This window comes from Rattus norvegicus, chromosome 3, assembly GCF_021556685.1.
Source record: "Rattus norvegicus strain SHRSP/BbbUtx chromosome 3, alternate assembly SHRSP_T2T, whole genome shotgun sequence".
Taxonomy (NCBI): domain Eukaryota; kingdom Metazoa; phylum Chordata; class Mammalia; order Rodentia; family Muridae; genus Rattus; species Rattus norvegicus.
Window position 1 is genome coordinate 92,500,564 of NC_141536.1, and position 21,399 is coordinate 92,521,962.

At 41.4% G+C, this 21,399-nt stretch overlaps 1 long non-coding RNA gene across 9 annotated transcripts in view; it reads right to left on the reverse strand.

Annotated features, from left to right (window-relative positions):
- The window catches only part of LOC147995621 (LINE-1 retrotransposable element ORF2 protein-like), a 53,054-nt gene extending 34,844 nt beyond the window's left edge, over window positions 1-18,210 (reverse strand). Inside the window, exons 1-5 of one of the 9 annotated variants that reach the window (XR_015683699.1) lie at window positions 17,866-18,209; window positions 3,048-3,219; window positions 2,140-2,420; window positions 518-553; window positions 61-138 (exon numbers count right to left, since the gene is read on the reverse strand). This is a non-coding gene — a long non-coding RNA (LINE-1 retrotransposable element ORF2 protein-like). Of the gene's footprint in view, window positions 1-7; window positions 139-517; window positions 554-2,139; window positions 2,421-3,047; window positions 3,220-17,865 lie in introns of all 9 variants that reach the window. The other 8 variants (XR_015683696.1, XR_015683701.1, XR_015683694.1 and 5 more) reach the window with 8 other exon arrangements.
- Window positions 18,211-21,399: the final 3,189 nt, after the last annotated feature.

Consider the following 21,399-nt stretch of genomic DNA (forward strand, 5'->3'; position numbering starts at 1 on the left):
ATATCACATAACTTGGACATAGTTCACCAGAAAGTGCACTGTTCTGTGTGGCCCTTGTACCTCTAATCCCATGAAGCTCTGTAAGACTTCTTCCTTTGCAGCGTAGTCTGTCTCCAGTATTTCACCAGAGCAACTAACCTAGAATAAGAGACATACATATACTATTCAATTAAAACCCATAAAAGATTAAAAAAAAAAAAACCTGTAGAACGTAACATAGAAAACAAAAACAAGGACAAGATACAACAAGAAGTAGAAGATAGGTATGGATATAATGTCCAATAATGACTTGAAATAACAACTGTCCTACGATAGCAAGAAAGTGTGACTGGAAGTGGGCATCAGAAAGTGAGACCAGGGTTGGGGATTTAGCTCAGTGGTAGAGCACTTGCCTAGCAAACGCAAGGCCCTGGGTTCGGTCCCCAGCTCCAAAAAAAAGAAAAAAAAAAGAAAAAAGAAAAGAAAAAGAAAAGAAAGTGAGGGGGCTGGGGATTTAGCTCAGTGGTAGAGCGCTTACCTAGGAAGCGCAAGGCCCTGGGTTCGGTCCCCAGCTCTGAAAAAAAGAACCAAAAAAAAAAAAAAGTGAGACCATTGATATGTTGTATATAAGAAGTCCACTGTCAATATCAAAACAAAGTAACAGCAACAAAAACAAAGCCACACATCAGATTGCCACCCCTATTGCACTCCTCACCCCCTCTCCCACACAGATCAGGGGACATGGAAGGGGGTGGCTGAATGGGGGTCAGTGGGAAGCATCTCTGAGACTAACTGGAGGCCTGGGATGGGAGTGGGGCTACAAGAAGTCTATTGGGGTGACCTGAGCTGTGATTCCTACCGTGGTGGTATATAGAGACTGAACTAGATACCTCCTGTAGCCAGGCAAGACTTCCTGTGGAGGGAGGGGGACATCAACCCACCCATAAAATCTTCAACCCAAAATTTGTCCTGCCTTCAACATGTACAGGGATAAAGAGGGAGCAGTGATTGCTCCAACTTGAGATTCACTCTATAGAAAGAGCCAACCCCAGACACTGTTTATGATGCTCTGCTATACTTGCAGACAGGAGCCTAGCATAACCGTCTCCTGAGAGGCTTCGTCGAGCAGCTGAGGGAAACAGATGTACAGAATCACAGCCAAACATCAGGCAGAGCTCGGGAAGTCTTGTGGAAGAGTCGGGGTTAGAATTGAGTGAGCTAGAGGGATCGAGAACACCACAAGAAGACTCAGAGTCAACTAATCTGTGCCTATGGGGCTCCCAGAGACTGAGCCACCAACCAAAGACCATGCAGGGGCTGGACCGAGGCCACCTACACATTTGTAGCAGATGTGCAGCTTGGCCTTCATGTGCATCCTCTAATAATTGGAGCAGGGGCAGTATCGGGTTCCGTTGCCTGCCATTGGATCCCCTTCCCCCTGCCTGAACTGCCTGGTTGGGCCTCAGTGGGGGAGAATGTGTGTAGTCCTGATGGGACTAGATGCCCCTTGTTGAGCCAATACCCAAGGTGGGAGGGGACTTCCCCTTCTCTAAGGAGGAAACAGTTGTAAAAGTAAGTCTGAGAGGAAGGGAGCAGGGTCTGTGATTGGGGTGTAAAGGGAATAAAAAAATTACTGAAACAAGGCCCACACCTTTAAGGTAAATGGATGAAGGACAGAATACCTGGTAACATCAGTGAAGGGAAGCTCACCTGTTATATGCATTTTATACAGAGCAGACTGTAGGAAGAAATGGATTGGGAAGTGCGAAAGTTTGGAAGGCCTTGAAACTTCCTTGTACGATACCACAGTAACCCAAATATGCCAAACATTAATTAAAACCCATAAAGTACACAGCACCAAGAGGAAATCTTGGCATGAGCTGTGGACTTTGGGCTATGGTGACGTGCCAGTGTGCCTTCACTGGTCACAGTACGTGTACCACTTCGGTGCGCTTGAAGGTAGATATAAGATCTCCCAGCCTCTCACTCAACTTGACTCTGATCTTATTTTTTTTTTATAATCACACCAATTTGAAAAACATTTAAAGCTGGAGCTCCGATCCCCTGCCTAGAATTCCCCATTGCACTAGGCAGTCACACATCTGCCAGCTCATATTTTTGTTTTGTTTTGTTTTTATCCCAAAAAGTCAGATAAAATACCTGTGTGTCCTGTGCGCTTGGGAGATGATGCCTTACTCCATCATAACTAAGCTATAACTTCCAGGTGCTCCTACAGTTACATCTTGATTAACGCTGCATGCATTATTCATATTGATGAAATGGGGATTAGACTTTTTATTTCTGGATTCTTTTTCTCTCAGTCTTCTTTTTTTTAAAAAAAATATTTCAGGAATATTTGTCTTTGTCTTTTCAGGGTATCTGAAATGTCTCCTATGCTCATGGTCTTCAGCCTCTTCAAGTACAACATCACATGCCAAGACCTGTTTGGTGCCATAAATTTTAATTTTTTGATTATCTGTTTAAGCGTAATCTGTATTTCATTAGTATTATTATTTCTCCCCAGAGAAAGAGGCAGGCATCTCACATCTGTTTCTCATCGTCTGATCAAAATAATGAAGATAAACCGTATTCACAAAGACAGTGTACTCTTTCAAAATATTTTCTACTAAGCTCTTGTCAGTTCAAGGTTCTTTTGTTAAAATTAGCATTCTATCTTTTATCATCTCAATCACAGCGGGAGTGGTGGAAAAATACGGCAAATGAGCACCGCTCCCAACCGTCCACGCTTTGCAGACTGTTTATCCACTGTCGGGAAGCAGGTTAGAGAAAGGGTCTAGGATTCCGGTAGAGCTCAGCAAAATTCTTTCAACTAAGATTTGAAGACTTTAAACTCACCTCTACCAGAAACCAGAAACACCATTGCACTGAAATCCTAGAAAAGATGCTAAACAGAAATACCAACAGAACTTACTGGGCCTGACCACAGGAGAAATTTGAATTCAGGCTAATTTTTTATTTAAAAAAAAAAGTGAACTGAAGCATGTTTAACTGCCCTTGAGAAATGTGATATGTGTGGTGTCGATGTATATTTGAAAACTGAAGCTTACAGGAATAGAAAAGGATGGAAGTCGCTTTTCTTTTTAATCTCCTCAGGAACCGTAGTTTGGCCACAAGGAACCAGTCAGTGGGTCCGTCTAAGCGTTCAATTACAGAAGAAAAGATGAGCAGGAAAAGCAATGTATGACCAGTGGACATTGCCTGGACCTTTGTTTGGGGACTCTGCAAATCAAGAGAAAATAATGAGAGACTACGACAGAGAAGAGAGCAGTTGGCAGCATTTGGGTTTGTTTGATTCAGTTTGTCCTGCTTTGCTTACGGAATCTTGAAATGGTGTGTCAGCTGAGACAGTAATCAGCTTAGAATTCGAACAGTTTCATCCAACCATCCATTCAACAAAATGCTTATCTGAAGAATTGGCAATTAGGCTGAGATCTGCAAGATGTGCCCAGGTAAGGACAGAGCTAGAAAGCACCACATGGAAACAAAGCTCAAGTTTTGAGGAAAGGACAAGTTGGTGCCATTGTAACTTAAAACTCTGAACAGAAATTTGGCATGAGGTGCTGTGAGGAATATGAACAGTGACCACTTTGTAACAGAAATAAATGAAAGTGCCTTTGAGAGACTTTATAGATTTTTGATGAGCACTTACAACATACATGAATGTGTGTGTGTGTGTGTGTGTGTGTGTGTGTGTGTGTGTGTGTGTACAAACTTCTTATTCCAAAAGATCAGCACATTGTTGAGAAAAACATTTTCTACTAAAGTCTCATCCATTCAAAGTTTCTTTTATTGAAACTTCAAACTTCTGTGCTGGGATTTAGACATTTTGTATCAATGGATTAATACACTAATAAGCTTATTAAGTCCCTATTCTTTACCTCTGAGTAATGGATACGAATCATGTTTCTCACGGGGGATGACTTGTCTGTCTCACGTGGAACATTTGGAAATACCGTCTCACAGGAGAAGGTCTTGCTTGTCATAAGGAAAGGAAAGAGAGGGAGTGTGTGCAGGGTAGACACTAAATTTCTGCAGCGCACAAGACAGTTTCCCTCCTGATTCACAATAAGGTATCACTCCTGAACTATCTAGAGTGCCAAAGCTGAGATTCCCAGAATTCAAGGCGGCAACCAAGCATACAGAAGACTGATTAAGGGCCTCTTGGGGTGGTTTAGTTACCAGAGGATGGACTTTAGATGTTGTAGACAAAACAAAAAGACATAGATGGAATCTGTGTAGAGTGTGTGTGAAAACTTAGAGAACAGGATTTGTTTTGGAAATCTTACATTAGATTATTCTAATCACTGAAAAGCTTGAGTAATTTTTAATTTGTTTTTACAATAATCAGAGGTCTAACAAACGGGAAAATTACAGTTGACTGATATACTAAAAGATGGAAACTCAGAGACAGGAGCCAAATACTTTAGGTTTTTGTTGTTCTGTATTTGTCCAGAAGAGAGTCTGAGATTAAAATTTTTCCCTTAACATCAATGAAATACTTTAACACTAAAATCAGAACTCAGATTTTGGTAATAGTAACAATTTTGCAATTCCATCTCTATTTTGGCTTCAGCCCAGCAGGATTACATCACAGAGCATAGGTAAGGTAGAAGCTCTCTGACCTTACACAAATGGATCTAGCTTCCAGGAATTTGAGTGACCCAGAAAAATCACAGGCCTAGAAAGAGGATTGGGTTGATATTTAATTGTTAATACTTATAAACCTACCTAAAAGAAGATAACACTTTTGAGAAATTTTCTAAAAATATTTTTAACACAGCATAAGACCAAACATAATTAAATACATGGAAAAATAAGATAGATGTAGCCAGCTATATAGATTATGACAGATTTAAAATCTGATAAAAATAGACCAACCAATACTGAACTGGACTACTGGATCACAGAATGTAAATCAACTACATATGGAAGTTGAAAATCAATCTTAACCACTTCAAGAAGGGATGCAAAGACTATTTTTTCAGACAGAGTCTCGACGTGTAGCTCAGGCTGACCTTGAACACATAACTTCCCTATCTCTGCCTTCTAAATTCTGAGATTGTGTGCACAAACCAACGTACCACAATCCAGAGGCCCTTGGGGGTGTTTAAAATATATAGAAGACCTAACTGCAATTTCAAGAGGGAAAACACCAGTATCAAAGCTGAGAGCCCAGTGAGTGGTTGACAGAGCTGAAAGGGAAATTTATGAGCAAGAAAGAATTTCTTAGGGGGAGAAAAGCAAGAAGAGACAAAAGAATAAAACATTCTAAAAATCTCGTTAAGTGTCATAGGCTAGAGAGAAAGATTTGCCATGCATTTAACTTCAGTCTGAATATGCAGAAATGCAGCATTTGAAAATAGAAACTGATTATTGTTCATTTTCAAATTTGCTGAAAGAAATCAATCCATGGAAACCAAGATCTCAACTAATCCTAGAATGATACGTGAAAACACCTCACAGCTAGACACATCATGAAAGAAAAAAGAAAATCCAAATTAAAATACTGCCAGCTATTCACAAGAAGAAAGAACGCAGGAGAGAAGAAATGGAAGCAAAGAGTCCAAGTCTGCAGGTAACAGACAGCTGGACTAGAATATGCAAATGAGGTCTTAGCGAATAGGGGTCATGACCAAAGAACCTCAACATTTTTTCAACTAATAGAATACTACACTTTAGATTATATGTCTCTCCTAAACCTTCTTCTGACATTTGAACTCCACTTCATAGTATCACAGTCACCTGTTAAATTAATACAGTATAAACATTTTTAAAAGCAAAAATAATGTTTCTATTTGTTATCCATTAAACAATACTTATGGATAGGCTTCTATTAAAAGTGCCAGCTGGAACTTTTACACTCACCGTGTTGAACTTATAAATTACTATGAGAAGTAGCAGCATCATAATACTGAATGTCTCCAAGTTCAAATACATGAAAGTGGCGTATATCTCCATTCATTACAGGATGTAGCCTAGGCTGGCCTTCAACCTGAACTTGCATCACCATATGCTGAAGGAGAAGATCATCTCCAAAGTTCTGGATTTGCAAGTTTATAATACCATCTGTGTTCTATGCAGTTCTGGGGATGGTATCCAAGTCTATGCATGCTAGGGATTAACTCTACCAGCACAATAAGTCGCAGCCATTTACAACTTTTGTAATGTTTTTATTTTTGCTGCAGGGTCCTTTAAAATGTTTTAAATGCTTTCATTAAACTGTTTCTAGCTTAATACTTTCCCATGTATGTTATACCTCATGTTGATAAATTCTTGTGTGCTTTTGAATTCACTGGGAATCAGGGTCTGAAGGCAGAGTTGCCTCCCATGTTTCAGACCCAAATATGTTTCAGTGTCCTCCAGGGCACTTTGTCTGAGATGCTCTGCCCCACCTCCAAGTGAAGTTGTTGAAAAGATGCTCAAACCTTTGACCCTCAAGTCTGTAGCAGCAGGGACAGATGCACAGTTCCACACTATGGCCCTCAGCAATTGGAGAAGTTCCTTTAATCTTTTAAATACCTCAGTGTAGGTAAAGATAAATCCTTGGTTTTGACACAGGAATGAATTTCGAGATGAGCCAGCATGGATCAGAGTTTGGAATTTATTACTAGAAGGGCATACAGAGAAAAGTGTGGGCTTCTTAAAGGAGCATCATAATATGTATCTTAGTGGTATATGTATATTGTGTGTGTGTGTGTGTGTGTGTGCACATGCACATGTGATCTACTTGCTATGATAAGTACACATAATAGAGGTCATAGCTCAATATCTGGTGTTTTCTTCAGTTACTCTCCACATTATTTTTGGAGACAGGATCTCTCACTAAACCCAAAGCTCAAAGATAAGCTTTGGGGATTTGCTCTTTCTGTCTCTCCAGCTCTAGGGTTTCATGGACTCACAGTCACACCCAGTTCCTGGGATCCAAACTCAAGCACATACTGTTCACACAGAGGACCCAAGTTTGATTCCCACCATGGTCAGCTGATTTAAAATTTCCTGTAACTCCAGCTCCAGGGGATCTTTGATGCCTTCTTCTGACATTCACAGGCATCTTCACACAGAAAGAGCAACTAATGCAAATACACATGATTAAAAATAGAATAAATTAAAAAATAATGTCATGGTTGCTGTTAGGTTAGTTGGTGAGGGCAAAGTGCTTGTCAGGCAAGCATGAGGATCTGACTTGGTCCCCAGTGCCCCTGTACAAATATGGAGTACAGTGTGTTTATAATTCCAGTACAGAAGAAGAAGAAGGAGAAGAACAAGAACAAGAACAAGAAGAACAAGAACAAGAAGAACAAGAACAAGAAGAACAAGAACAAGAAGAACAAGAAGAACAAGAACAAGAAGAACAAGAACAAGAACAAGAAGAACAAGAAGAACAAGAACAAGAAGAACAAGAAGAACAAGAACAAGAAGAACAAGAACAAGAACAAGAAGAACAAGAACAAGAAGAACAAGAAGAACAAGAACAAGAAGAACAAGAAGAACAAGAACAAGAAGAACAAGAACAAGAACAAGAAGAACAAGAACAAGAAGAACAAGAACAAGAAGAACAAGAAGAACAAGAACAAGAACAAGAAGAGGAGGAGGAGAGAGAGGAGGAAGAAGAAGAGGAAGAAGAGGAAGAAGGGGAAGAAGAGAAAGAAGGGGAAGAAGGGGAAGAAGGGGAAAAGGAAGAGGAGGAGGAAAAGAAGGAGGAGGAGGAGGAAGAAGATGAAGAAGAAGAAAAAGAAGAGGAGGAGGAGAAAAAAGGGTCCTTGGGACTCAGGAGCCAACCAACCTAGCCCAATCTGCAGGCTTCAGGACAATGGAGATAGGCTCCATTTCACTGTAGTATGCACCTTAATACAAGCATCGAGGAGGCAGAGGTAGATAGAACTTGTGAATTGGAGCTCATCCCAAATGACATAACAAGGTTCATGCTAGCCAGGGCTATACATTAAGACCACATTTCAAAAAAGAAAATCAAGGGGGAATGATGCTTGAGGTTGATCTCTGGCCTCCACAGACATACACATATACAGGCATGGGTACCTGCACATGCACATACCTACACACATGTGCTTCCCTACATATGCATACACACAAACGATTGTAGCAGAATGGTGAACAGAGGCAGCAAGCAGAACCTGGATGATGTGGGAGATCCTGTGGAGGAATTTCGACATTTTCCTGCTCTTTTAAAGGAGCCACTGCTTTTCATGGGGCCCTTATATATATTCTGATCAAAGCCTTAGAATTGTCCCGTAGTCAGAGGCGTGCCAGGGGTGATAATACTGATGAACATGTTCAGCTGGTCGTGGGCAGGGCCAGAATTAGCCATGATGTCAATGAAGATTTGTATTGACTTAATGTTGTTTGTTTTGACTTTTTGAACATGTGGTCTCATGTAGACAGGCTGGTCTTGAACTCATGATGTAGCCAAAGATTTCTACTTTTGCAAAGCTGCAGGTATACATACTGATCCTCCTACCCCCATTACCCAAGAGCAGGAATTACATGCATGAAACCCTAACTAAGCCAAAATGATTTACTTTTAATGAACTAGATGTCTACATTGAACCCAAAACCTTAAAACAAGGCTAGCATCACTTTAGAAAGGAGAAACTGCACAGACTGCTATCATCAGCGCCACCTCCATTACCTGCATCTCTCAGCAATGACCACTGACCACCTACTCTCTCATCAGCACCATTCTGGAGCCTCATCACTCTCTGTCACAGGCGCTACCGTACCAAAACTGTGTCATTTTGTAGGTTAAAGCAGTAAGACATTGGTAGCTTCTCAGGTTCCCCTTAGATGCACACATCTCTTGTTATTTTGACTTCTCAGTATGCTGGATAGTTTTATGTCAATGACACAAGTCTTAGAGGAGGGGACCTCAAGTGAGAAAACACCTTCATACGATTGGGCTATAGACAGGCATTTTCTTAATTAATGATTACAGAGGAGGACCCAGCACATTATAAGTCATGCTGTCCCTAGGCCGGTGATCCTGGGTGCTGTAAGAAAGCAAGCTGAGCAAGCCGTGGAGAACAGGCCAGTGAGTGAGCAGCATTCCTCTATGGCTACTCAGTTACTACATTAGGTTCTGTTTCCAGGTTACCTCCCTGTGTGAGTTCCTGTCCTGACTTCTGCTGGTGATAAACAGTGATGTGGAAGTATAAGCCAAATAAGCAGATTCCTTCCCAAGTTGTTTTCAGACATGTGTTTCACCACAGCAATGGCAAACCTGACCAAGACAGGTAGGCGGCTCAACAGCTGTTGCAGCCACAGAAGAGCACACAAGCTAAATATTCGCCCTAGACTGAGATATTTGAAAGGTGTTGGACATAGGATGGGTTAAAAATTCCTGGCCTGGAGAATGGCATGTTCAACCTAGGCGTGAACTGGTATCTTTGCTCAGGATAAGCTGGAAAGCAGAGGGACACACAGGGGTAGCAGGAAACACTAGAGGGAAGGCAAACAATAGCAGGGTGTTCCGAAGCAGGCCCAATTCCTCCGAAGGGTGTGCTGTGAAAGTCAAACTCACTGTGAGGGAGGAAGGTGAAGCAATACCTTACCTCCTCGATGGGGAGCTGTTGGAACTTTGTTTTGTCATGGAGTGTACCCAAAGCATAGATCATTGTCTCGAACATGTCCTTGGTAAAGGACAACATTACCCTCCTACTTTCTATTTCTTACAAGAAGGAACTTCCAAACTCTGAGATATGGAGTGGGCTGGATTAAGAGTGACTCCTCCATGAATCTTTGCCCCAGCAGTCTACCTGGGGGACAGGAAAGACCCACAAGTTACAGAAAGAGTATTCACAATTCTCCGAACGTCTTTAGTGTGTGTCATTGCTTACTGATGGCCACTAGAAGAGATAAAACAGGAGTATCAGGCGAGAGAGTTGGGAGGAAAGAAGAAGAGAGAAGAAAATACGAACATTTCGCTAATCGATGAGTCGGGTGAGGGGTATATTGATGATCATTGTGATGTGAAATAATTCAAAATTAAAATCAGAGAAGTAATTGCCTATCTTGCCTGCTGTTCCACTTGGGAGACCTGGAAGTTGGGTACCTTTTCTTTTCTTGTGGTGATGATTTTAGTGGGTTGTATTATTTTCATTTATGGACAGATATCTCAGAAGGTCAGTGGTAAAGTGTACTCCATGCATCCAATCAACAAACAGACCAAAGTTTTTAGTAAGTGGGGCTGTGGGGGATTTCTTTTAATTTCCCTGGTTTGATGTTGGTGGTAGTTGACTTCCAAAGAGGAGATATGTTCCCAGGCTTCCCCCTCAGGTGCACTGTTTTCAATAAAGGGAATGTTTGAGCAATCACGAGACCCCTTTTCATTATCACTTCATGATGTATTTATTTAGATTTATGAAATTTTAAAGGTGTCTCTTATGCCAGACAAAACTTATTTAATGCTTACTAATGTCAGAGGACACTTTACATTCCATTTACTTTTTCCAATCCAAAATGTGATCAGGTAGTAAAACTACTCCAATCAAAGTTTCTGCAAACTTGGAAAAAGTTCACTTCCCATCTGATGTCCAAATACAATGTTTTTTGCTTTATGGTTTATTGACACCTCATCATATTAGGCTGAACCATGTGAAATTAATGTTTTCTAGGTTTGAAACAGATATTGACAGTTCTATATTCACATCCAATCCACACGTTGCTTATGATGTTGATTTCATGTGGCTTATTGTGATGGTTTTTATATTCTTGGCTCAGGGAGTGGCACTATTAGGACCTGTGGCCCTGTAGGAGTAGGTGTGTCTCTATGGTCATGGGCTTTAAGACCCTCATCCTAGCTGCCTGGAAGGCAGTATTCTTCTAGCAGCCTCCAGATGAAGATGTAGAACTCTCAGCTCTGCCTGCACCATGCCTGCCTGGATGCTGCCCTGCTCCCACCTTGATGATAATGGACTGAACCTCTGAACCTGAAGCCAGCCCCAATTAAATGTTGTCCTTATAAGACTTGCCTTGGTCAGGTGTCTGTTCCTAGCAGTAAAACCCTAACTAAGACACTTACATACTATTTTCTCCGACAATTAAGGCTTACAGAAGCATAAAGTGGTATGTGCCTTGAGACCCAGTACTCAGGAGGCAGAAGCTGGCTAACTTCTAAGTTTTGGATTAGCCTGGTCTTTTCTGCATAGCAGTTCCACACTAACTAGACAGAATAGTGAGGTCCTGTATCAGAAAACCAAAATAAATAAATAAACAAAACAACAAAACAGCAAAAACCATGACAAAAAAAACAAACAAAAAACAACAAAAAGCTTAAAGAAACAGAATGAGGAACATATCTATAATGGTCCTAAGGTAAATGCAAATTCCCAGATAAAGTTAAAGATGATATATGCCACTTTGTAGCATTCAAGAGACTGACACAATTTTATGACTTTTCATCCTAGCTTGACAGCGCTGGAAGAGTAAAAACTACTTACCAACATTAACAGAAGGATTTCTTATAATGGAGGAATATTTTAGTGTCCGATATAAATTCCTGAACTATCAGAGTATCTTTTCCATGGATCTGATAATTGTCACTGTCAAATTTTGTGACTTTGGTTAAATGGAAACCTCACTGACAAGGTTAGAAGTCCTCTCATTGGACAAACTACCTTTCTTTTCATTCTTCCCTGAAGTAAAATTTCCCATAATCCCTAATGGAAGGAAAACCACCAACTCACAATCTCTTTCTCTTCTTAACAAGCAGGTATTTTCAAATTAGCATGTGTCTTATAATGTCACGTGATAAGATGAAGCATAGATTATCCTAACTGCTCTGGGAAATGTTATTTAAAAAAAAAATCTTTGAATCTGTGTTTTTACCCCCACAAATAACTAGTGTTTCCCTTGGGTATTTCTCACTAAGGCCCTTAAATACCGTGGTCCTGAGAGCTGGGATTTTTCTAGAAGCAGCAGATGACATAGGTGTTCTTTTATCAGACTCTGGCAACAGCCAGTGGAACGTTTACACTCCAGCACACCACAGCAGCTCTCACTTTCACCAGGGTGATGCCAGGCACTGAAAGTGGAGAAGCTGGCACTCAGGTTTGTTTCCTTACAGAGCTGACATACATCGTCCATTCCAGGCACTTTGAATGTGCTCTATTTTGGCCAATGAAGATTCCTCCTTTTTTTTTCCTGGGCTTCCAGTATTTACCTAAGTCTCTTAGTTAGAAAAAACAGCGGAGGAAGAAGAGGCTGGGACCAAGGGTCATTTAGAGAAGAGGCACAGAGTAAAGAGAGTGGAGGGGAAAACATGTTAAACTTCTAGAGAAATCTATATGCCCGATGAACACATGTGAATTCTGCCAACCAGCACTTTCCTAGTGTGACAGCTCACAGTCTGGACGCTGAGGTCACACTGTCCGGGGCCAATTCCTGGATGCAATTTGGCTCTTAGGTAAATTGCTAGCCTCTGGGCCCTAAGTCAGTTGTCATTGAAACTGCTTTTAAACCAGCACCGTTGGGGGTTGAGTTAAAAGGGTTCACCATGACATCACAGGCGAAGCACACAGGTGCTGGTTGGGATTAACACTGGCAAATGTCAACTACAAAGCAGCGGTTACACTCCAGTGGTTTCTTTTGTAGCTGTTGCAGCAAGACTTTCAGAGACACGGAAACAAAGTTACTCCTCGGCAACATCTTCAGAAAAGACCTCTGCTGAATGATGAGTTCAGATGAAGCGGAAGTAATTTCTAAGGGCTTCACAGACTGACTCAGCAGTAGGTACAGCCTGAGAGCTGCACCCGCAGGAACGCCACATCTCAACTCAAAGCCACATATGGCCAGGTCCTGGTTTTAGCTCCGTGAACTTCAACTATTGATTCAATCGTCTCAAGTCCTGGTTTTCCCATTTTAATGGTGAGAATAACAACACTTGTCCTGCAAGATTGTCATGGGATAAACAATAACAACTACTGGGCTGCAAGGCACATCCTAGACATCCAATAAAAAACACTTCTTGCACTGAAGAGGGGCCAGGTGAAGTATTAGAGAGTTTCATATACATCCAACAAACTCTCACACTTTGAAATCAAAATTAGAAAAAAAAAAAGCTTACACATAAAGTAGAATTTGAAAAGTCGCTTGGGTTCTTTTGGCCACCTTTAATTTTTTCTATTATAGACGTTTAGATTTTCATTATGCTCATATTAAGATTTTTAAAAGTCTACCCCGGGCAGGAGATATAGCTCAATGGTAGGACACTTGCCTGGCATGCAGGAGACCCTGGGTTCAATCCTGAGTATACTGCAGGAAGTGTCTAGCATGAGCTACAGCCCTCTGATGGTCCTCACTCTTCAGGTCTTACTGTGCATCTCTCAGGTGTGTCTTCTGCTAAGCCTGAAGCAGGAACACTAGTTTTCTGAAGATCTCAAACACCATCAACTCACAAGACAAAAGCAAGAACTGAGTTTCAGGTAGAGAGAATTGTTTCCTATGAAGTATATTGCAAATATTTCTGTAATTAATCACTGTGTATTTTCTGGGCCAATACTATTATTCTAAGTATTTTGCAGGCATTATAGCATGTATTTCATTAAAGTATGAAGAGTGGTGCTGATAAATAAGAGCCGTGAGCCATGAAGAGTTTTCTTTTTACATTCCAACTTGTAAACATAATTTTCTTATGTCAGATTTAAAATTCATCCCCTCCATTTCATGAACCCAAACGTCTAGTATTCAGTGACTACTGTAATAATTATCTCAGAGTGCTGAACACGGAACAGTGTCACAGAGTTTATTAGGCAGTGAGTCCTTAGAGTTTTAAGATTTATTTTATTTTAAGCGTGTGTGCATGTAAGTTTACATGACTGCAGATGACCATGAAGGTCCAAGGTGTCAGATCATCCTGCCATCTTTGAGATAGTCGTGGAGATGGAGACTGGTGGCCAAATTTCAAGTGTAACTTCTCTCTCTCTCTCTCTCTCTCTCTCTCTCTCTCTCTCTCTCTCTCTCTCTCTCTCTCCCCATGTCCAGCAAGCACCCGGAATTTCTCTTCATGAAAATGAAGCATTCCTAGCACCTTGGCACTAGCCAATAATGTACACTCACCTCAAAAACCCCTGCCCACTCCCAAGATTTATATAGTTCTTATTGCCCCCTATTAGAAAGAGTCAGTTCACTGAAAACTGTTTCCCATTCGACTGGATAAACGTCATTCTTTTCAGTCCAGTCAGGTGTGCAGTGGTGCCTGGACACCGAGAAGACAGAAGCAGACCATGGTAGTGGGTTGGCGTGTCCCTCAATTTTAGCTACATCATCCACTCAGCATACCTTTGCTGCCCTCAGCTACTAAGACACATTGAAGTTCTAGTTTCCTGAGACTTCTAATTGCTTCCTCATTCCTAAAGATCCTTTCCACATTCCACTCTAGATGATCAAATCTCATTCTCTCTCAAGACCTTCAACCCTGCCTAGCCTTCTTCCTTCCTCCCTTCACCCACCCACTCTTCAGGCTAACTTGAATTCCTGAGAATTTTTCCCACTGTGATGTAGATGGGCCATCAATCCACCCATCTTTTCTCAAGTCTAATTTGATCAATTCATAGCTAGAAGTCTGGAGTCCTCTGTACAGTCATGCTAATCTTACTCAGTTTGTGGCTTTTCCTTCCTTCCCTCCTGGTCACAATGTCTGTGAATAATTTTGACATGCTGTATGAGCATTATTAATCTCATTATGTCCAAGAAGTAGTGAGAAGAATAAAAACTCCAAACTAGTAGCAGATTATGATGGGGAAAAGGCGAATGCTGATGTTTATTGCTCTGGGCAAGACTGTCACTTGTATGAAATTGCTTTAAAATCTGAAGTAATAAGCACGAATAATTTTGTAGGCTGGGTGTATTTATTCCCCAAAGAGTTTTTCTGGTTTGTCATCATATTTTGATTTTTCCTTACTTAAAGCTCTGTGTCACTAAGGAATCAATTCTGTTTTGTTCAATGTGGTATCACCGACTGCTTCACAGCAACTTCAGTGACGTCTGAGACTCACTACTGGAATCTGGAGAGACTTACAGACAAAGCGCTTGTTCCTCCTCTCAGGTAGCAGCTTCACGTCCATCTCTCCTTACTTCTGAGCAACTGGCCATAGACATCAAAGCTCTCCTTAATTCCTAAGCTTGCTAATACACAGAACAACCCACAGAAGTCAGGGTCATGTTGTACTTTATTAATAGTGTTTGACTATGAAATGCCCCTCATAGGCTTACATATCAAATGTTTGATCACCAGATGATACCATTATTTAGGGAAGTGAATCCCAGCTGGAAAGGTAGATCACTAAAAAAGATTTAGGGATTGTACACCCGGCTCCTGGCTTTTTCCCACTCTGCTTCCTGCCTCCAAAGATGTGAGGAAGTCCTCTGCCAATGCTCTTGCTGTAATAATATTCCAACGAATTACCCAGGGCCAACTAGCCCTGCCATGAGCCTCGGAAACTGTGAGCCAAAGCAAATCCGTCCACATTTAAGTTGTCTTCGGCAAGTAGTTTGGTTACAGCTACACAAAGGTACCCAAACAATAATGGCTAAAGTTTCATGCTAGCAAAGACACACAAATTGGAAATAGCCAAGGGTAGAGGCACAAAGTGCAATGTCTAAGGTGGCCAAAATCTGTAGTATTCTTGCCTTTATCAATGTATGCTGGACCCAAGGCCCAAACCAAACCCCTGCTTCAACAGAGAAAGGCTCTCCTTCAATGTTCATAGTTGACTCTGGGGTTTCACCATGATTGGTTGGATTCTTGCCTGGGTGACTAAGTATCCAAGTCTAATCTTGTCTTCCCCAAAGCTCAGTCTTATATCATGTAGTCCAAAATTCCAAAGCTTAATGATGCGCTTTGCTTTTCTATCTAGGGAAGCTCTCATCTTGATCGTTTCATTAGCATAAAGGATCCCATCATGAGTCACCTTGTGTGCAACACTATAGTGTGGCCTGAAACATCCACTATGGATAACAAAAATACCCCTGTCTCTAAACCGAAGAGTTTAGAGGTTTACTGGAACTCGAGTACTAGAGATCTAAATGCCAGACCATTTAGTTATCACTCAATGATACATAATGGGTTGGATTAGTGGCTGTTAAGTAAATAACACATTGGGAAGTTTAATTCGATTAAACTAGAAATTTCTATGACAATGTTAAACAAAATAGTACAAGGAAACATGTGATTGGGTCTAGGTGACTATTTAGTTTCAGATATTGGCTTATTAAAGAATACAGTGATTAGACTTGGAACTTAGAGCTTGCTATTTTAAGATGCTTGCCATTGACTAGAAGGTAGAAGATGTAGGATTCAGAGATACAAATGATGGGAAGGAAAGAACCAGAGACTACAGAAGCTAAGGAGAAGAAGTGATGGGTGAAGGTCAGGATGATCAAATACAACTCTCAGAGGGAAGGTTAGAATCAAGTTCTGAAAAACATTCAGGACTCAACTCTGTAGAAATAGTATTTTAAAAAAAACAGTTTGTTGCTTTGGGTAACTTCTTCTTTTTTACATTTCTCTTTGGTTTTGTGTGTATGAGGTTCCTGCAGGCTTGTGTGTAGCAGTAACACATGGCTTCCTGGTGCCCTTGGAGGTAAGAGGATGGTGTCTGCTCCTCTGGCACAATCACTGAAACAGCTCTAAATAACCATCAGGCTCACTCTGGAACTGCAGTTACAGATGGCTGTGAGCTGCCACCAAGGTGCTGGGATTGGAACCCAGATGCTCTGCTAGAGCAACAAGTGCTTTTAAGCTCTGAGCCAATTCTCTAGCCCTAGGAAACTGGTTCTTAAATAAGAAGATATTTAGCTATGTCTGGGCACGTGTTTGTTTATGAAGATGGAAATCACACTCTTCAAAAGAATAAACAGATAATGAGCTAGCAATCCTCTGGAAAACAGAAAACTCCAATGCATAACTATATATACCTACCTGTGTGCACAGCAATGCTATCCACAATAGCCAATGGAATCAGCTCAAAAGCTTTATGGCAGACATTCAATGGAATATCATGAACTGAATAAAGCAAGTAACTCTTAACATAGACTGCAACACAAAGGGAGCTTGGAAGACATCATGATAAGTGAAATAAGCCAAGTATGGAAGGACGAATACTACATTATTTCCACATATCCATTTATAGGAGATACCTAGAGGAATCAAATTCATGGGGATGAAAAATGATGGCTTCCAGGTGGGTGGCTGTAGGAGGAAATGAGAAGTTACAGTTTCATGGGTATAGAAAATTGATTTTCAACCTGTGAGTCATAAGCCCTTTGGGGCCGAGTGACTCTTTCACAGGGGTCACATATCCGACGTCCTCCATATTAGATATTTACATTATGATTCATAACAGTAGAATAATTACAGTTATAAAGTAGCAATGAAAATAATTTTGTGGTTGGGGATCACCATACCATGAGGAACTGAAATAATAGGTCACAGCATTAGGGAGGTTGAGAACCACTGGAATAGAGTTTCATGACATTGTTGAAGAACCTGACAACAGTAAGGGCTGTAATGTAGATGTACCCGATGGGACCGAGTTACACTCTTAAAACTACTGAGCAAAATTTAAAACTATATATTTTGTTTCTACCTTTGAGATTTTTGTACCTGTATGTCTATGCTGTGATCATATGTACTTCCCATGTACCCCTTCAACTGTTCCTGGATTCCTCTTAAATCTCCCTTCCAATTTCATGATTTTGTTCCTCCCCCACTCCACCCCTCAGAATCCAATTAGAGCCATCTTTATGAGCCTATGTAGGAGGCATCCGCTAGAACACGCAGGTGCTTCTCCATTGCTGTGATAAAACACGGACAACAAAAGCAACCAGGAAGGAAAGGTTTATCTGACTTACAGGTTACAGGTCCATCATTGAGTGAAGCCAGAACTCAAGTTGGGAGCTTGTGCCAGAGGCCATAGAAGATGGCTGCTTGCTCATTTGCTTTCTTTGTGGCTCATAGTGTTCTTACACAACTCAGCACCCCTACCTAGGGATGGTACTGGAAACAGTGAGCTGGACTCTCTTAGGTTGAGTAGCCATCAAGAAAAGAGTCCACAGACATGCCCACTAGCCAGTCTGATGAAACAAATTCCTCGACTGAAGCGAGCGCCTTCTTCTCAGGCGCATTAAATTGACAAGCAAGATTAGCTGTCCCAACAGTCAATCAAGTCGTCAGCAACCACACACCAAGGAAAACTGACTCCCCTCCCCCAGCAGCCCTCAGCTGCCGATAATTCCTCAGTTAGGTCCTGCTCCAGGTTGGAATGTGGACTGACTTGATTTCGTGTGAGTCAGATCTTGTGCAGGCAACTATAATGGTTGTGAGTTCACGAGTACAAAGGTTCAGTCATAACCGCACACATGGTTTTACTTCAGTCCTTCTCAATCTCTGCCTCTTATCATTCTGTCCCCCACTTTGTGATGTGCTCTGAACCTTGTGGGGAATGATGTGTGATATAGATGCCCCTTAATGGCTGAGCACCCTGCAGACACTTACTCTCTACAGTCTGAGCAGTTGTCTCCCTGATAAACATTGTCCGCTGCCAGAAGACACTTCTCTGATGAGGTCTGAGGCATCTCCCGCACTTACTTATTACAATGTAACAAAAAGACTGAGACTGCTGTGCACATGCAAGCAAGTTGCTTTGGGCTTGGCTTTCCTTTCTTCATCAACAAAGAAAGCCTAGAGCTATGAAGCTGACAAGGCGGTCTTGTCTCTAACATGAATTTTCTCAGGTTTCTTATGCTCCTTAATTCTATTACGTTCATATTTGAGGAACTCATAATGAACTTTCTAAGCAAAGATATAATGTTTCAGCACGCTCTCAGTTTAAACATATAATACGATTTAATGTGGTTCAAATTCCTTGAAAATTAGGAACCTTTTTGTACTTCTCTATTAAAAATAGGGCATGCAAGATCCTACACTTCAGTCCCGCCACACTAGAAAGCTGAGACACTATGGTGTTTCTGAAAGATGCAGAGAAATGTGTGGTAAAAAGACATGCCGATGGCACTATAGTTGCCACTAGAAGCAGCAGCAGCAGCAGCAGCACACCCTCTTTTTCCAAGGCCTTCATTTCTCTTGTTCAATAGTGCAGAGAAGTCTCAGTGATGAAGAACCCCTTCCTTACAGCTTACAGGAGTGTTAAAAACAGAACAATAGCTGCTGTTAAATAACCGCAGCAGATAAAGACCCCAATGAACGCTGGCAATAGGGAGAAACAGTCCTTGGCGTTTGCTGTCCATGGGGATCAATGGATCAATGGCCGTTTGACTCGGCAGATAAACTTCTCATGCTACTCTCTCTCTCTCTCTCTCTTTTTTTTTTCCGGAACTGGGGACCGAACCCAGGGCCTTGCGCTTCCTAGGCAAGCGCTCTACCACTGAGCTAAATCCCCAACCCCTAAACTTCTCATCCATATCAAAAGCCTACGACCACTACTATTTTCAAGAAATAGAAAAAAAAAAGATTCAAGAAGTTGTATATACAGTGCCACAGCATTTGAAGTCCGAAGTAACAGAGACTCTTTTTGAGAAACAGTGGCCCAAAAGAAGAGGGCAGAGCATAGGGAGCCTAATAGTTAAGATTCAATACATTTTGAAGGCTATTTCAATACTTACTAGCACCATTAGTAGGCAAGGCATATGTTTTACTTGCTTTCTGTTTTCAAAAATATGATAAATATGGAAATTATAGAAACAAATGTCACCTGAGTGGACTCTTAATATCTCCCTGCCACACCTATAATCTTTGTCCTTATTGTACAGGCTTGATAGAGCTGGGAAATACAGAACTAGGAATGCCTTCTGACTGGAGATTCTCCAGGGCTGCTGCTGCGGCTGCTGCTGCTGCTCCTGCTGGAGTCAGCGATGATGGCAGCGACATGTCTTTCTCTGCGTCTCGCAGAAACGCTGTAGAGGTTCAGTAGGGATCGGGGGCTTCTCCTCTATTCATGTTTTAGCATGGTGGGCTTGCATGCCCAGCACCTAGTCAAGAAAGACTTGGATAGGTAGGAAGCAGAAGAGTCTGGTCCCCACAGTCTTGACATAGTTTACCTGTCACATGTTTAATGAGCGACCACGTTCTTAAATAGCAGATCAAGAGTACAAAGATCCTTTCTCTCAGAGTGGCAAGCATGGAGACCCTGTCTCCTTCCTTGCGCTGAACACTTGAGGAGGCTAAGCCTGTGCAGCCTCACTGAGCTACACATGCAGTCCTGCACTGTGACCTGATATGCCATGAAAGTAGCCATAGTTGGAGGACGAAGAACACAGCTCAGGCCCCTCAGTGGAAAGCACTCTGTATCGCACTGGAAGAACGTGGGAGACAAGCTATGCATGGGTGCGATCATCTCGGAGAAATGTAATCCTTTACTTCGAGCCTTCTTGATGGATACCATACTGTTACTTTCTGGAAACTCCTTGCTGCTGACCTGAGTCAGGGTCAGATTCTGTTATCTGAAAACTAAGGGGTCCCAATGTAATAAAAAAAAAAACCTACTGTACTAATTCCTTAACAATTAAAGCCGCTTCGGTAGTGGATATTTAATTAATAACACCATCAAGAGGTCGGTACTTACTCATTGATTAATTTCTAAGCACACCTGCCTGGCTCAGAAGGCGAACCTTCTGCGGCAAACAACTAGAGCTGCTTTATCCAGTTTCACTCCATCGCTGCAAAATAGGCACCATTATAAGAAAGCAGCTGGGGCGGAGAAAGGCGACTTGGTTGGTGACAATGGGTGTGCGAAGCTTCTAGAAACATACCCAGAAGTTTTCATTCCCTGGGCCAGGCTGGAACTATTAAATCACATAGAAATACCAGGAAAGATAAGCTACAAGAGCCAGTGATTGAGAAGTTAAGCACTCGGGTGAGTTCAAAGAGCCCTTAGGGCCTGATGTTTATTTGGAAAAACCGGGGGTTGGGACTGGGGTTGGTGGTGAGTGAATGACAGAAATAGGAGCCTAGCTGCATTAGTGATGATGGTATCTTAACCAGTCATGTCTGAAGAATTTTACACATTAGGGATGCATAAGTTCGTGTGTGTGTGTGTGTGTGTGTGTGTGTGTGTGTGTGTGTGTGTGCAAGCACATGTATTTCTTTTTTTTATGATTCTTTAGTCCTTTAAAAAAATCTTCAGGATATATATGCACATGTTGCTCTTTTTTAAAAATGCTTCAGTCTATCCATGTACACTGTTTAAGTAAAACTTATTTCCCAAAATGTATTGTCCATAAATAATGGTAATATCCCATGTAAAAAAATTTGTGACAAAAAACACAAGAAAGCAACTATACAAGTTGAAAGGAAAAAAAAACAGCAAATAATGCAATGCATTGAGTTTATTTTTTATCAAAAATGAGAATATTAAATAATGGAATGAA